We start from the raw sequence: 17,471 nt of genomic DNA on the forward strand, positions 1-17,471 counted from the left end.
TTCTTCAAACCCTTGTCTTCGCTTACCTTACACCTCTGTGATTGAGACTTTCCTCTGTGGTGCTCAGAGAAGGGCTCACCACCTGGTAATGAACCTTTTCCTTTGCAAGCAGGAAGTGCTGAGTCCATAGGCACTGGTTTGATAGTTGTCAGTGTTTTCTGTTACTTGTATTCTGTCACGTTTGAGGATCCATGCGTGTCATTCTCATTGCTGTGTCTTTAATTTGCTGTATTACCAGTATAACTAGTATCCTACCCCTGTACTTAGGATCAGTCTTTCCAGCTTGTGTTTCTTAAGCCTTGCAAATGTGTGATTTTACGGTAAAAGAACATAAGGAGTCCTCTAATCCTCCTTCCTTCTTTGTTCTTTGTGTGCTTTGAAAATCATCCTCTACTTTGGCAAATGCCTGAGAGTTTACAAACTTGTATTTGGAGAGCTGGGCTGGGTCAGCCTGGAGAAGAGAAGGCTCCTTAAGGAGAGACCTTAGAGCAGCTCCAGTGCCTAAAGGGGCTGCAGGAAAGATGGAGAGGGGCTTGGGACAAGGGCCTGTAGGGACCAACTAAGGGGAATGGCTTGAACTTGCCTGAGGGGAGACTGAGCTGAGCTCTTAGACAGAAGCTCTTCCCTGTGAGGGTGCTGCAGGGTGCCCAGAGAAGCTGTGCTTTCTGCATCTGAGCCTATTCTCTATCCAGCTCACCTAAAAGTATTGAATGGAACTGGTGGAAAGCCTAAACCCAGCTGGAGCCCAGCTTCTTTAGCACTTCCATTTACAGCAGTGAGCCATTGTTCAGCTACGCCCAAAGAGTACTTGCTAGCTCTGGATTCATTCATACTTCATCAATATCCCATTTCCCCAGCTTGCTTGCAAGCATGTTACACCATGAAGTGCCAAGAGATGTATTTATATTCCAACAGAAATAGTGGCATTTCAGCCTCTAACCTGTTTGTAAGGCTCAGAATAAGATTGCTCTGACAGTTTTATTCATGAAATATCGTTTTTGTGCTTAGTTTCTAGTTGGTTTTCCACTTCTCTTTTCCACCAGTCTTTTTTCCCCTTATTCCCTACCCAGAATTGAAATCAAGCTTCTGGGTCTCTTTGTGGTGTTTGTTTTTGAAGCTTGGATTGCATTTACCATTTTCCAGACTTCTGGTATCATGCCCATACTTAGTGTATTTTGGAAGATAACCTCCAATGGCTCTGAAATGACTTAAAGGCTAAAATACTATAAGATGAAGTTAATCAAGTCCTGCTAATCTTGGAAATTCACTTAACCAGGCTGTTAATATAACTTAGACTGAGCCTCTTTGTTCCTGGTATTAATAATGGCAGACAGCTGTTCACACTTGAAGACTAGTGAGAAACAGGGATTAAATACTCTTTCCTTCAAAGGCTTTGATAGCTTTCTCTCTCCATTACTATCAAATCAATGCTTTCCTCAATCTCTGCTTAAGTAAATACATTAGTTCATTCTGCCACTTGAGTCGTGATGCTGTTCCCTTTGCTTGTCAGCCTTTCATGGTTTGGTTGCTGCTCTGGAGCTGATGCAAGTGCTCTGTGCTTCTTCCTTGACTGAGATGGTGAACTCTTAGAATCATAGATTTGGGTCAGAAGGGACCTTAAAGCTCCTCCAGCTCCAACCTGTGCCACGGGCAGGGACACCTTCCACTGGAGCAGCTTGCTCCAAGCCCCTGTGTCCAACCTGGCCTTGAACACTGCCAGGGATGGGGCAGCCACAGCTTCTCTGGGCACCCTGTGCCAGCGCCTCAGCACCCTCACAGGGAAGAGCTTCTTCCTTATATCCAACTTGAACTTCCCCTGTTTCAGTTTGTCCTATTCCTACAGGACTCCGAGCAGTTGAACGCGTGCTCACTCACCCGTGGTGCTTTCCAAGTCCTTCCAGTTGGTTTCTGACTTCCCTGGCACACCTCTAAACTCATAAAAGTAAATTAAGACTTTTAAGTATGTCTTTGTATTAAAAGTTTCCAAATTTACATGGGGTCGGTGGTGCTGGTAGAAGCTGGAACAGTCCTTGGCCGGGCTTTGAAGTGGTTTGTACAACACCAGTGGTTCACATGTTAATGCTTGAGATTTTATGCTGTTGAATAGAAAAACATCATAAAAGTGAATCAGGATTTTAGGGGGGCTTCTACAATGTTACTTAATCAGGAAAGCGTTGCTGAAGTCCACATAAACTGTTGTAGTCACCTTTGTCTTGATATCTGTGGGTAAACAGTGCAGCTTTTTATAGTTCTGCCAAGGGGAAATTCCATTGTGAGAGCAGAACAGGTAAATAACATCAAGAAATACACCAGAAACGTCATACTTAGGGGTGACTTGAGCTAAAAACCTGAGATTGAACCCTTTGTGTGTTCCTTTGGAGGCTGGAGCTTGATTGGAGTGGCTTTTAGAAGATCTTCAGGGTGCTTTGGGAGAAGCTTTTAGATCTGCTCCATCCCTGGCAGTGTTCAAGGCCAGGCTGGACACAGGGGCTTGGAGCAAGCTGCTCCAGTGGAAGGGGTCCCTGCCTGTGGCAGGGGTTGGAACTGGATGAGCTTTAAGGTCCCTTCCAACATAAACCATTCTGTGATCCTGTCATTCTATATGCTTAGTTCATATGAATGTGTGAAACTGAGTTTGGATGGAGAATGAGCAACAGCCTCTTTCTTACCTCTAGACTATTACAACCTGTGAGAGAATACTTTTAAGGCCCCAAGGTTTTGGCCTTAATTCATAGCACGAGTCCTACAACTTACTTGGTTGAGAATCATGTGGATTAGCTGCTCAGTTCCCTCTGGGTGCTTTGGGAAGGTTGGAGGTGCATAGGAGGAACAGTGCTGGCTCTAGTGGAGCACTGAGAAGAGCTTGGGTCTCCATCACCTCCTACAACTCATTCATCAAGTCTTGATGGCTGTGGGTGAGACACAAAGAGCCCAGAAAACCTTAAATACTTGAAAGGATTCATAAAGTCTTCCCTGCTTTCCCAGATCCCTTTATTTCTGTTTTCCTTTCCAATTACCTGGAATTCTGGCTGCAAAGATTAAAATGAGTGAGGAAGAAGTGAGACTGGCTTGATATCAAGTAAAATCACTGCAGTAAAAGCTCTTCTAGGGATACAGTGGTGCTGTTTTGTAAACCAGCAGGATGACAACAATGTAAACCACATCTTGCACTCGGGAGAATCCAGCTGGAATCAAAAGCAGCTCAGTGCTAGCTTGGTAGAGCATTTCTGTAGAGAAACTTGCTTTGCTGTTACATTCCGAAGTCTGAACAATGTGTGTTAATTCTGAGAGTTCATAATCACTTCCATCTGTATGGGAGCACAAATTGCTTCAATCCCCATAGTTTTTACTTATAAAATGGAATCCCTCCCGACGTTCACAGAGCAGCTTTTCCACTTGGGTAACGTTAGGTAAGACCTTAAATTTCCAGTTATGATTTCAGCCCTTTGACTCTAATGAACTTACAAAACGTGTTGGCTTTTATAGGGGGGTGTTAGTGACTTCTGTCTCATAACATCAACAACAAAAATCACTGTCTTTCCAGCCCGTTGTCAAAGGTGAAGCACAAAACAGTTGCTAAAAATGGGAGTGAATGACTGCTGTCCAAAGCATTAGGCACGGGGAGATGATGCAGCAGGTAGCTGGCCCCACAAACCCTGCAGCTGCAAGGATACAGATGTGTGTGGAGTACCTGAGGAAGATGAGGCTTTAGTAAGAGAATGAGATGAACTCTTGAATTGGTTTTCACAGTAGGGGAGTTGAGATTCATGGTGAAAACATCTTGTTACAGTGGGTGAATATTAGGGACTCCTTGAAGGCTGTGAGGGGTTTTTGTGGGTGAGAAGCAAGCACACAGCATGGGCAAGCCGCACCTCTGAAACAGTTCTTTAGACATAGAATCATGGAATGGTTTGGGTTGGAAAGGACCATGAGATCATCCAGCTCCGACCCCTGCCATGGGCAGGGACCCCTTCCACTGGGGCAGCTTACTCCAAGCCCCTGTGTCCAACCTGGCCTTGAGCACTGCCAGGGATGGGGCAGCCACAGCTTCTCTGGGCACCCTGTGCCAGCGCCTCAGCACCCTCACAGGGAAGAGCTTCTGCCTAAGAGCTCAGCTCAGCCTCCCCTCGGGCAGGTTCAAGCCATTCCCCTTGGCCTGGCCCTACAGGCCCTTGTCCCAAGCCCCTCTCCAGCTTTCCTGCAGCCCCTTTAGGCAGTGGAGCTGCTCTAAGGTCTCCCCTTCAGGAGCCTTCTCTTCTCCAGGCTGCCCCAGCCCAGCTCTCTCAGCCTGGCTCCAGAGCAGAGCTGCTCCAGCCCTCGCAGCAGCTCCATGGCCTCCTCTGGCCTCGCTCCAACAGCTCCACGTCCCTCTTGTGCTGCTGCCCCAGAGCTGGATCAGGGCTGCAGGGGGGGTCTCCCCTTCACACAGCAGAGGGGCAGGATCCCCTCCCTGAGCTGCTGCTCACGCTCTGGGGTTGCAGCCCAGCACACGGGGGGGTTCTGGTCCACCTTAGAGTTTTGGGGGGATGAGGGCTCATTGGCTTTGAGTTCCAGATCTCAGATGTGTAGAAATGAGAAGCTTTGTTGCTGCATTATTGGTTGTTTTGCTGTCTCTTCCCTTCACTCCCAGTCTTGATTGCTTGGGCCTGACTTTACCATGTGTTCTTCTTTACATATGAAGAGATGTGGTTTTAGTGGCAATCCTCCTTGAGCTGGGTCCTTAGTGAGCACACAGGGTCTCACTAGTATGATATTACAAGATTTTTTTTCTGTATTAATCATTATTTGTAACCCATGCATATGTGATGTATTGAAGAGAGCATGACCATCTTATGCATGAACCTTCCAGTTCCTTTGGATATTGCAGAAGCTGTCCCTGACATGCTATTTGGCAGGTACTGTTCCTCATCCAGTTGCAGGATTGCTTAGAGAGGATATGACTGTGTTACAGCTGTAGAGCTTGTTACCTCTGGTCTCAATCAGAAGGGGTTTTACTGCAGTTACTTTCTTGGATGGGACAATCATCTTATTTGCAACTCTGACCATCAGATGATTCAATTTCCTAGAGCCAAGCTTAAGCAGTGAATGTGTCTTATCTTACCCCAGTTCATCACTGGTGTTTGCCAGGGGGGCACTGCAGTGGTGGCATTCAGAGCAGACCTTCCCGGGCATCACTGCAGGAGTTCAGGGTGGTTTCCCCTGTTCCTGCTGAATGTGTGCTCACAATAACCTCACAAGGCAGAGCTTCTCTTGGTTTGTTTTGTCAGACAGCTATTGAGTGATGTTAGGCTGATGCTCCCACTCTCATTGGTATGGTTTGCTCAGCCCTGGCCAGAGCATAGTTCTGCTTTCATCTGACAGTCATTAGCAACAGATGAACATTACTGTTTGACATGAAGAGCGTCACTCCTGGCATCTTCTGTCGGCTCCCCCAGGGATGTTTGTTTTCACATCGCTGTGATACAGATCCAAGTAACTTGTGTTCAGCCCTCCCCTTACGTGTCCACAGTCGCTGTGTCCACAGGGTGGCAGGCGACATTTATGTGCTCTGTGCAACCTGTTGGAGATGTTGATCAGCCAATGCTGATCCCCTGGGAATGGTGCTTTGGGGTTCAGTTGCTTGTCTAATGCACGAGGTAAGTGACATTCACAGCAGCATGGGAGAAAAGCAGAGTTATAGGACAAGGGGTAAGGGATTAAAAGTTAAACAGGGGAAGTTTAGATTGGATATAAGGCAGAAGTTCTTTCCTGTGAGGGTGCTGAGGCACTGGAATGGGTTGCCCAAGTTATGAATGCTCCATCCCTGGCAGTGTTCAAGGCCAGGTTGGACAGAGCCTTGGGTGCCATGGTTTAGTGTGAGGTGTCCCTGCCCATGGCAGGGGTTTGGAACTGGATGATCTTCAGGTCCTTTCCAACCCAAACCATTCTGTGATTCTAAAGTACTTCTGGATGTGTTTGAGTTGCAGTCATACTGATACCTTTAATAGAATAAAAGCTGAATGCTCATGTACTAGCGCCATGTGTAAGGAACTGAACTGCAGTTCAGCTCCGCAGCATGAAACAAGGCAAGATGTTCAGTGTCTGGCTCTGGTAAGGTATCAAACATGCAGGAAAATCAACTTTATCCTTGGAACGATTAAACTTTTCCATGGGAAGCCGAACAGCAGAAACGTTAGGGCTCTGCATTTGTTTTGGCAATAAACACCACAGAGCAGAAGTGTCTTTAAGCGTTCTGTGGGTATCGGTGGAGAGGCAGTGCTTATGACCCTCTGAGTGCAGGATCCTGTGACTTGCACACTACATCTTTTTATGAGGCCCCTAAACTCCCATCGTAAAATGTACAGTTCAGAAAGAATGCACTGTCTGAATCTGGGGCCAATTTAACTGCATGGGGAAAAAAAGTGCTCTTGAAAGAGCGCAGGTTGAAGCCAGAGCCGAGCCCCCATCTTGTAAAGTGCCAAGCGTTCATTTTAATGGTAAGAGGAAGGGACTGCACCTGAAAAACCACAAAGTACCTTCTCCAGCTGTGTAGAGCCAAAAGCTGTTAGGAGAGGTTTCATTCCTGAAAGTCTCCTAGGGTAGCAATGGGCTGATACTTGGCCAGGTCATTTAGAGCTGGGGAATTTACATATGGTTTATTGCAAACTTGTTGGAAGCTTTTCCTTTTTTTTTCCTTTCCTATCACCCATGCCAAGATAAAATAGGTTGAAATGAGGCTGGATTAGCTGTAACAACAGTCACCCTTTCATACAGATGAAAGCCTGCCTGTCCTTGCTCATAGTGCTCATGGTGCTGATCACCAAAAGGCCGGGGTGAACTTGCTCTGTGGACGAGAAGGTTCTTGGCTTCCCCAGGCTGTACTATCACCTGCAGCTTGAACCTGGGCCATGCTTGTAGAGAGAATCAGGGAATGGTTTGGGTTGGAAAGGACCTTAAGCTCATCCAGTTCCAACCCCCCTGCCATGGGCAGGGACACCTCACACTAAACCATGGCACCCAAGGCTGTGTCCAACCTGGCCTTGAACACTTACTGGAACAGGCTGCCCAGGGAGGTTGTGGAATCTCCTTCTTTGGAGACATTCAAAACCCGCCTGGACACGTTCCTGTGTAACCTTATCTAGGTGTTCCTGCTCCGGCAGGGGGATTGGACTAGATGATCTTTTGAGGTCCCTTCCAGTCTCTAACATACTGTGATACTGTGATACTGCCAGGGATGGAGCATTCACAACCTCCCTGGGCAACCCATTCCAGTGCCTCAGCACCCTCACAGTGAAGAACTTCTTCCTTATCTCCAACCTGAGCTTGCCCTGTTTCAGTGTGAACCCATCACCCCTTGTCCTATCACTGCAGTCCCTAATGAAGAGTCCCTCTCCAGCATCCCTGTAGCCCCCTTCCGACACTGGAAGCTGCTCTGAGGTCTCCACGCAGCTTCTCTTCTCCAGGCTGAACAGCCCCAGTGTTCTCAGCCTGGCTCCATACAGGAGCTGCTCCAGTCCCTGAGCATCCTCATGGCCTCCTCTGGAGCAGATATATAAGATCTGGCATCACCAGCCATGCCTGGAGCCCCTTCTCCATAAGGATTTGGGGGACCACCCCTTGCAGGCATGCTCTGTGCGTTAGATCACTTGTGTACTGCGTGGCTGTCATCATCTCTCTGCATTAGCTCTTCAGCCTAAGCTATTTAAAGAACAACTGAGTATGTGTTTAAAATAGAGCCCAAATCCAGTAATCAAAAGGAAAAATGGATTCCTGATACAGTAAAGCTGACATAAACACGTGTGATTTGCCAACTTCAACTGCTTTGTAGTATATATATAAGCACTGCAATTTGGAATTGGAAGAGATAGGGAAGGGGGAATTCTGTTACCAAGCCATGGCACACAGTGTTAGCGTAGGGATAAGATGCAGTGTGTAATTGTTCCTATTGAGTTGAGTGTATGCTTTGGAGGCAAAGCTTGATTTTCAGATCCAAAGTGTTAACACCTGTGGAATTCCTGGATCTCATTTGGGAGCCCGTCTCTTCCTGCAGGAGCCTTCTCGCTTCCTGCCATGTTGCCATCTCTTAATGGGGGGGGGAAATTGATGTGAAAATGCATATCTTTGGCTTTAATGCATAAAAATGATGTATCTGTCATTAGCAAATGCCAAACTGTGGCTTTTGGGGTTTAGTTTTGGTGTTCTTTTGCTATGCTTCTGTTGTTTTCACTTCTCCAGCCTATGTTGTTCTGTGTTATAGTTTAATATGTGCATTTTGTGCTCCATGAAGCAGGGTTTCTATGCATCGGATTTGGCACATCAGGGCACAAACCCTGCTTTGAAGGCTTTGGGTATGACAGCTACTTAATCATCCATAAATGCCTTTCAGGGTTATTATACGCTGTGGTTGGAGTTCAGAGCAAGCTGTTCTCCAACAAAAGGAATCACAGTCTTCCATATATAAAAAAACCTGGAGAGGGGCTTTGGACATGGGCCTGGAAGGACAGGACAAGCGGAATGCATCCTGGGCCGCATCCAAAGGAGCGTGACCAGCAGGTCGAAGGAGGTGATCCTGCCCCTCTGCTCTGCTCTTGTGAGACCTCACCTGGAGCATTGTGTGCAGTTCTGGTTTCCTCAACATAAAAAGGACATGGAGCTGTTGGAACAAGTCCAGAGGAGGCCATGAGGATGATCAGGGGACTGGAGCAGCTCCTGTATGGAGCCAGGCTGAGAACATTGGGGCTGTTGAGCCTGGAGAAGAGAAGCTGCGTGGAGACCTCAGAGCAGCTTCCAGTGTGTGAAGGGGGCCTATAGGGATGCGGGAGAGGGACTGTTCATCAGGGAGTGCAGTGATAGGACAAGGGGTGATGGGTTCAAAGGGTAATGGGGAAGTTTAGATTGGATATAAGGAAGAAGCTCTTCCCTGTGAGGGTGCTGAGGCACTGGAATGGGTTGCCCAGGGAAGCTGTGAATGCCCCATCCCTGACGGTGTTCAAGGTTAGGTTGGACAGAGCCTTGGGTGCCATGGTTTAGTGTGAGGTGTGTCTGCCCATGGCAGGGGTTGGAACTGGATGATGTTAAGGTCCTTTCCAACCCAAACCATTCTATGATTCTATGAATGTCTTTAACCTGCCAGAGGGGAGACTGAGATGGGATCTGAGGCAGAAGCTCTTCCCTGTGAGGGTGCTGAGGCGCTGGCACAGGGTGCCCAGAGAAGCTGTGGCTGCCCCATCCCTGGTCTCTCACCAGAGCAGAGGGAACAGTTGCATCCCTCAACCTTCTTTGGGACTTCACCTACCTGTGCCCTTCTGATTGTCCTTTTGCTGTATATAGGTGAAAATCACACTTCAGGTGTTGTAAAATTAGGCTTGGCGTGCTAAATGCTTAAAGGAAACACCATGTTATAGAAGGAGGTACAAAAGGTTGCTTTATTCCTGCCTTTTACATATCTGACCCTTGGTTCTGTGCCTGATGTAATGAGTTTCTTTAATACCAAAGCTCAGGATGGATGAGCTCATAGGAAGTATCTGTGCCCGTGATTATAATCCAAGAAGCATCACTCTGTGATACCGAGCTGCTTCAAGAAGTTCTGCCTTGAACGTGGGAAGCTTGTGCTGTACAGTTTCATCTCATCAAGCCATAATGCAGCAAGACTGGGGCTGAACAGCAAACACGGTTTTAGTTATATGAGAGGGGATGCTTTTCTCAGGCCAGTACCTGCTCTATTTCCTAAATTGCCTTATATATCCTTTTTCTATGTGAGAGGCACCTTCATGGGCAAAGGGGCCCGTGTATGTTGTTCTTACAAGCCCACTAACCCCTGTATGTTTAGTCTCTGGTGATGCTTTCCCGTATCCTTCCTGGGACACCAGCCTCAGTGAAGCTGATGATTGAGACCTCTCCAGAGGGGATATTGTGTTTACTCTCAGGAAGGGTTTCACAAATACAAGCAAGAGAGTCCTGGAGGAAACGGAGCTTTTGGCTCATCTCAGTGTTCAGTTCTGCACTGTGTTCTGCATGTACTCAAACACGTACTCCTATTTCCTTTACCGTCCTGCGGTCTATCTCCAATAAACACTAGTGCTGTGAAACCAGAACCCAGTATTAAACTGGGCCTATTATCGCATTTCAGCTTTAATAATTAGAAGAAAGCTACTTCATTAACCTTTGGCACAATATTACGAGTTGCTGAGCATGAGAATCCAGGCTGCTGCTGGGTTTGAGTAGTGCTCAGGCTTTGTGTGTTGGTGGATGTGAAGGGAAAAAAGCAGCTTAATAGAATTCAGAGGGGAATGGAAGGAGGTTACAAGGGAATGAGATCTGTTATCAGCTGAGAATGTAGTTCCCCTGGTCACTGCTGAACCATTCCCATGCTTAGATTTCATGCATGAATTCCCCCTGCCTTTCAGATGGAAGTGAGTTGGAATTGTCCAGGATGAGAGGAGAGGAAAGGGGTGGGAGGAACCAGTGATGAGAAGTTACCAGATGGATTTGATGCAGTGCGAACTGAATCAGAGCTCCATCCTGACCTAATGCATGCAGACCCTTAGCCATGATGTAGAGATTGACATTTCCTGACAGTACTATTGGACCAGTGACTTTGCAGCATCTCAACTGTTAGTTATCACTGTTAAAAATCGAAGTAAGAGGAAAAATATCTTACTTTTGATAGCCTCTACCTTGTAAATGGGAGGAAAATCAAGCTAGTTTAGAACTAAGCATGGTTCAGAACTAACAGTGATTCTAAGCAGCCTTTGAAGGGACAGCACAGACTGGAGTTATCTCCTGTTGCTGCTTTGGCTTCTGTATATATGCCTTATTTGTTATTGCTGAATCAAAACTGCGATGGGAGTCCTTTAACACAGCTCTAATGAAGGCTTTTAGCATGTTGGGTCAGCTTGAGGGACTATAAAGTGTGTGCTCTATGGATTAATGAAGGACAGGTCTTCAAGGGTGTTGATGTCACTTGTTTTTCTTGTTTCTTTAGTACTCTTAGAAGCATTGCAAAGTAAACATCTGCTTTACAGGGTGGACCTCTGAACAGCATGGAAATCCACTTGGGAGAGGGAGGCAGGTGCTGGCATAGCAAGATTCAAGTCAGCATTTCCATATAAATAGCTGTGTATTTGAGCACTTCCTCTTGTTTGGCTGAGGGTTGTCCCTGCTTGTGGCAGTTCTTTATTTGCTCCTTCTGAAAGCAACAGTGAGGACTTGAAGACGTGTTTCAATCACAGTGAAAGAAGTGTAAGACCTTAGTGTCCAGCTCTGGGGCAGCAGCACAAGAGGGACGTGGAGCTGTTGGAGTGAGGCCAGAGGAGGCCATGGAAGCTGCTGCGAGGGCTGGAGCAGCTCTGCTCTGGAGCCAGGCTGAGAGAGCTGGGCTGGGGCAGCCTGGAGAAGAGAAGGCTCCTGAAGGGGAGGCCTTAGAGCAGCTCCAGTGCCTAAAGGGGCTGCAGGAAAGCTGGAGAGGGGCTTGGGACAAGGGCCTGTAGGGCCAGGCCAAGGGGAATGGCTTGAACCTGCCCGAGGGGAGACTGAGCTGAGCTCTTAGGCAGAAGCTCTTCCCTGTGAGGGTGCTGAGGCGCTGGCACAGGGTGCCCAGAGAAGCTGTGGCTGCCCCATCCCTGGCAGTGTTCAAGGCCAGGTTGGACACAGGGGCTTGGAGCAAGCTGCTCCAGTGGAAGGGGTCCCTGTCCATGGCAGGGGTTGGAGCTGGAGGAACTTTAAGGTCCCTTCCAAACCATTCCATGATTCTGTGAAGAAGCTTAAAAAACTGAAACACATCCCCTTGGTTAAATTTACTTCCAAGCTGTGATAGATGCATTCTGGCAGTGTTTTAAATACAAAAAATGCCAATGAATTTGACATGTTTAGCTTTGAGATACACTATCTCAAGTGCTGATTGATACCACAATGCCTTTTGCACATGTTGCGGCTCGAGGGTTATTCAGTAAACCCCCCATCTAAGTGAGAACAACTCACCAGCCTTAATAAAACAAAGGCGAGCAACATGTGAAGAGTGCAAATAATCTAAAATGGTCTAATTTCCCCCAAAAGGTATAAACACACACAACTGTGTATATAGCAGCAGGCATTATTCCACTGATCCCCCAAGGTTGTTTATATAGCAACAGGCATTATAACAACGCTTTCTGTTTTCATTATTGCAGTGCTTAGTCATCTGAAGGCCAGCCAATGCTCCTTCAGCCTCTGAGAAGTCCTCCAGGATCTTGTAAAACAATTAACTATGTCATTTGATTGAATCTTGCCTTTTCTAGTTCTCTCCCAGCATTTGACATCCTCTGAAAGCCTGATGTGAATGCTTGGCTCCCAACCAACCCTCCAAACTGGGTTGAAAGAACACTCTTGCTTCTATTTTTGTTTGTAGGCTTTCACATTTGGGGAGCAGATGGGCTTTTGAAATGCCTGATGCTAGCAAGAGAAACTCCTTGTTTAGCTGAAAAGGTTTCAGGATTGCTTTTGACTGCCTTAACACAGTGCGTAGTGTGGTAGTGGGTTGAGTCCGCTTGTATAGATAGAGACCAAGGACCCAGCCGCCTACAGTAGAGACTAAGGGAAGTATTAGAACTGTATGGTCCCTTCCAACCCAAACCATTCCATAATTCTATGATAAGGGCAGATTTGGATGTAGGCTCCAATATTAGGCATAATATGTATTAAAGGGGCTTTTATTTTAATCTTTATTAAGGTATTTTAATCTTTATTAACATAGGTTGTTTATTATTTATGTATATATAGATAGATATAGAAATATATAGATATAAATAATCTTTATTAACATATGTTTATTAAGGTATTTTAATCTTTATTAACATAGGTTGAGCTGTGAGACTGCTTCCACCTGTCTTAGACCAAGATGAATAGGGCTGGGGAAACAATATGCTAAATGATGAACAGATGAAGTCAGAATCAGAGTTACTCTGTGCTCCCTCAAAAAAGGATATTCCAGTCCAGGTACTCTGTGGTTTCTGGCTGGGAGTAAATGTATGTGCTTGTGTACCATTAGTCATTAAATCCTGCTACAGGAATTAGTGTAGGAAATGGGTTATTCTTCTTCGCATGTAAATGCAGGATATCATTATTCTTCTTAAGAGGCAGCCCCTTAGTGGCAAGAGCCCTAATTTTGGTCTTGGATGCAATATGATACTACCCAGAAATAGAAAGATAACTAAATGGCTTCTTTTTAAGCCAACTTATTGGGAAACTTAAATAGTTCCATTCCTTCTTATCTTATGGGCTGTACAGGAGAGTAACTGAACCTTCACAGGTTTGTATTTTAGTTAACAAATGAGGCTGCTGTGTGTATCATGGTTTGATGAATAAATGTTTTACTATGGAACTGTTGCCTTTAGAAAGGTGTTGAGCTTTTATGTCTTCTGATGTGATTCTAATTAAGTATAACAGTCTAGGTGGCAAAATAAATACTTAGAAGGTGCTTGGATGGCAGTGGTTTAGAGACACCCGGTGTGGAGCTGGCTCCTGCTGAGGACTGACGCCTGCCTTCCAGTAGAAGTTCAAGCCATTGCACTGAAAGGAATGCAGGTACTGGGTGCTTTTACTGAGGTCCCTTCCAACCCAAATCATTCTATGATACTACGGTATTTCTTTTCCCTCCTCTTCCTAAAGAGTCTAAACCAACTATGCCTGGCTTGTTATGAGTTAACTTAAGGGGTTTGTCATGCCTCACCTACAAGTGATACTGTGGTTGTCTTAGCTGGAACAGTTTTCATGGGGTTTGATGGAAATGAAGTGTTTAAGCACTGTATTAGAAAGCTGATACAAGTTTTAAGAGTAAATCCACCTTTCACTTTGAGAACCATTGTCTTAAATGCAGTTGGTTTTCTCTCAAGGCTGAGAGAGCTGTGCCTTCAGCCTGGAGAAGGCTCAGGGAGACCTGATCCCCATGTGCCAGGAGTTAAACGGGGTCCACAGTGAAGGTGGAGACTCTCTTTTGACAAGAAGTCCCATGGGAAAGACGAGGGGTGATGGGCACAAATTACTGCTGGAAGATTCCCACTGGGCACAAGAGGGATTTTTTCACAGTGGGAGCAATAATCCATTGGAATAATGTCCCCAGGGAAGTGGTGACTCCCCAGTGTTGGACACTGTTAAGATTGGGCTGGACAGGGTGCTGGGCATCCCGTCTAGGTCATGCTGTGCCTGGAAAGGTTGGACCAGATGATCCCTGAAGTCCCTTCAACCTGGGATTCTGGGAACATTTATGGTTGTACGTGATGTTGGAATCAATAGCAGTAATGTTAAATACCCCCTAATATAATAGGCTGGTCTTCTAGAGAGGTAGAGTTGCCCTTAATATAAACTTAATATCCTCTTTCTTAGAATCATAGAATAGTTTGGGTTGGAAAGGACCTTAAGATCATCCAGTTCCAGCCCCACTGCCATGGGCAGGGACACCTCACACTAAACCATGGCACCCAAGGCTCTGTCCATCCTGGCCTTGAGCACTGCCAGGGATGGAGCATTCACAACCTCCCTGAGCAACCCATTCCAGTGCCTCAGCACCCTCACAGGAAAGAACTTCTTCCTTATATCCAGTCTAAACTTCCCCTGTTTCAGTTTGAACCCATCACCCCTTGTCCTATCACTGCAGTCTCTGATGAAGAGTCCCTCCCCAGCATCCTTATAGCCCCGCTTCAGATACTGGAAGCTGCTCTGAGGTCTCCACGCAGCTTCTCTTCTCCAGGCTGAACAGCCCCAATGTTCTCAGCCTCTCTTCATACAGGAGGTGGTCCAGCCCCTGGTCATCTTCATATTCTTCCTTACAGGTGCCTCCTGAATTTGAGGACAGAACCCCCAGATTTTACAGGAGCAGTCTAGGCAGTTACTGACACTTTAAACACTGTCCTCCTATCAATGTCTTTTCCTAATGCTGAAGTTACTCACTTTGTCACACTGGATTTGTAGCATCAGAAGTCTGGGGATACAAGTAAAGAAAGTCATCAAATAGGATGAATGTAGAGTTTTCCTTAATCTTGGAGAAACATGACTATGTACTTTTAAGTTATCTTTGAGTAGCTGCTGTGTTACATCTTTGATTAAATAACTTTGAGTGCTGTTAGTTAACATAAAAGCCAGAGTGACAAAGCCCAGTAAAATGTGGCTTTGAATCTTCTTCTCTTTGAGGTGAGTAAAAGGAGTTAATCAGTGTAATTGAAAGAAATTATGAAGTGAGATTATTTTTCTCCTTAAACCAGTGACCTGAAGTCCTTCTGGTTTGAACTGCTCATGAAATATGATGCCTATCTGAAAGGGGTCACAAGGATGTTGGGGAGGGACCCTTCATCAGGGACTGCAGTGATAGGGCAAGGGGTGATGGGTTCAAATTGAAACAGGGGAAGTTCAGGTTGGGGATAAGGCAGAAGCTCTTCCCTGTGAGGGTGCTGAGGCGCTGGCACAGGGTGCCCAGAGAAGCTGTGGCTGCCCCATCCCTGGCAGTGCTCAAGGCCAGGTTGGACACAGGGGCTTGGAGCAAGCTGCTCCAGTGGAAGGGATCCTTGCCCGTGGCAGGGGTTGGAGCTGGAGGAGCTTTAAGGTCCTTTCCAACCCAAACCACTCTATGATCTACTCTGCTACACCTTGTTTCTGTGGAGTAAGTGTTGCTAATAACTGCTTACAAGAGCAGACTCTGTCTCCTGTCTGATGTCTTCCTTGTTTTCCAATTAATGTTTACTACGTGTTTTGTTCAATGGAGTAACGTTTCACACAGCACTTGGGAAAACAAAGCTGCTTATAGGAGCTGAATATTGAAAAGGAAGTGCAAATAGTACTTTATTACTTGATCATCATTAATGACTTACAGTCCCATGGTGAATACAGGGATATAAACATGAACACAAGTCCTGGCCACTTGTTCCCTCAAATTAAAACCTGTGTTTCCATGGATGTCTGGGCCTCTAATACCCTGAAGAAACAATCTCATCTTTAAATAAAGCACTGCTTTAGCAAATGACACTTGGTTCCTTTGGAAGCGGAGCGTGGGGTGGGTGGAGGTGGGTGATGTTCAATAGCAACAAATGAAATCTGAACTCGGTTCCTTGGGAGAATCCAGACAGCAACAGTCACCTCAGGCTTTTCTTTTCCCACCTTTTCAGGTCTCACGAGCAAAGCATCTGTCTTCTCCCTACATTCACCTCTTCTTAAAATTGATTTTGATGTTAGAGGGCACTTGTATGAATTCTACTGTCACAGGTCATGGGTGAGGGTTATTGCTGTTGTGTCTTGCTGGTTATTGGACGAGGTGGAGTTACTGTCTGTGTATGTGTGGTATTGGCTGTTAAAAGATATTAAACTGAAGGGAAGGTGTAAGAGAAATGCTTTATGCTTTGGGGAGGAAAAAACCCACAGTTCTTACTAATGATGAAGCCTTCCAGTGCCTAAAGGGACTGCAGGAAAGCTGGAGAGGGGCTTGGGACAAGGGCCTGTAGGGACAGGCCAAGGGGAATGGCTTGAACCTGCCCGAGGGGAGACTGAGATGAGCTCTTAGGCAGAAGCTCTTCCCTGTGAGGGTGCTGAGGCGCTGGCACAGGGTGCCCAGAGAAGCTGTGGCTGCCCCATCCCTGGCAGTGTTCAAGGCCAGGTTGGACACAGGGGCTTGGAGCAAGCTGCTCCAGTGGAAGGGGTCCCTGCCCATGGCAGGGGTTGGAGCTGGAGGAGCTCTAAGGTCCCTTCCAACCCAAACCAGTGTGGGATTCTTTGGTGCTTCCAGCTGGTATTTGCTGCACATGTCATGCGTTCTATCACTCAGTAGAGGTGGAGAGATTTCTCTTTCAGAGTAGGTGGGACCACTGCAAAGTAGGAGTTAACCTTGTCACGTTGATGGGGGATGTATTTTAGGAGCCAGACTAAAACCTGGGAAATAACCCATGGCTCTGATGCTTCAACTGCTGTTTGTCTGCCACTAGAAGGCAGATGAGTTTTTTAGCAGCTCCTGGGTTTCCCTCTATGTTTGTTTTGTAAATGCATCATCATCACATTCTGTTGATACAGACACATAAGGTAATATTACTTTGGCTTTAAGCTGCTATGTAGCCAATATAGAATGGGGTTTATAAAGTTAAATCACATTATTTTCCTGACATCCCAACTTTGCTTACCTTGCATCTCTAGTGTTTGCAATAAGTAAATGTAGCAGGAATAGTGGTCTTGTTCACGTTTGGATACAGGAATCTCACATACATTCCTCTGATCTTGGCTGTTGGCAGTAGAGCGATCCCTTAATCCAGCACTTTTCATGCTATGAAACCTTAGAATTTAAGGGTGCCTATAAAAAGGAATCGTCTCTGAATGTTTGATTGTAGTAGGAGGGACAATGGGATGGTTTTGATTTGTTTTGCTGGTTTATTTCTTTTGCCCCCAGGCTCATGCTTTGGTTAACCAAATCCACTGTAATCCCATCAGGAGAACGTGGTGATCGAAGAGTCATTTGTATTGGATGGTTGTCTTAATCCAGGTTC

The 17,471-nt window shown here is 46.2% G+C and overlaps 1 protein-coding gene across 4 annotated transcripts in view; it reads left to right on the forward strand.

The window, feature by feature from the left end:
- Nucleotides 1-17,471, forward strand: part of UVRAG (UV radiation resistance associated) — a 96,522-nt gene that overhangs the window by 65,154 nt on the left and 13,897 nt on the right. The window lies entirely within an intron of this gene.

Source organism: Neopsephotus bourkii, unplaced genomic scaffold (assembly GCF_033783945.1).
Source record: "Neopsephotus bourkii isolate Nb327-2 ecotype Australia unplaced genomic scaffold, CSIRO-AGI_Nbou_v1 NB_580, whole genome shotgun sequence".
In the NCBI taxonomy this organism is placed as follows: domain Eukaryota; kingdom Metazoa; phylum Chordata; class Aves; order Psittaciformes; family Psittacidae; genus Neopsephotus; species Neopsephotus bourkii.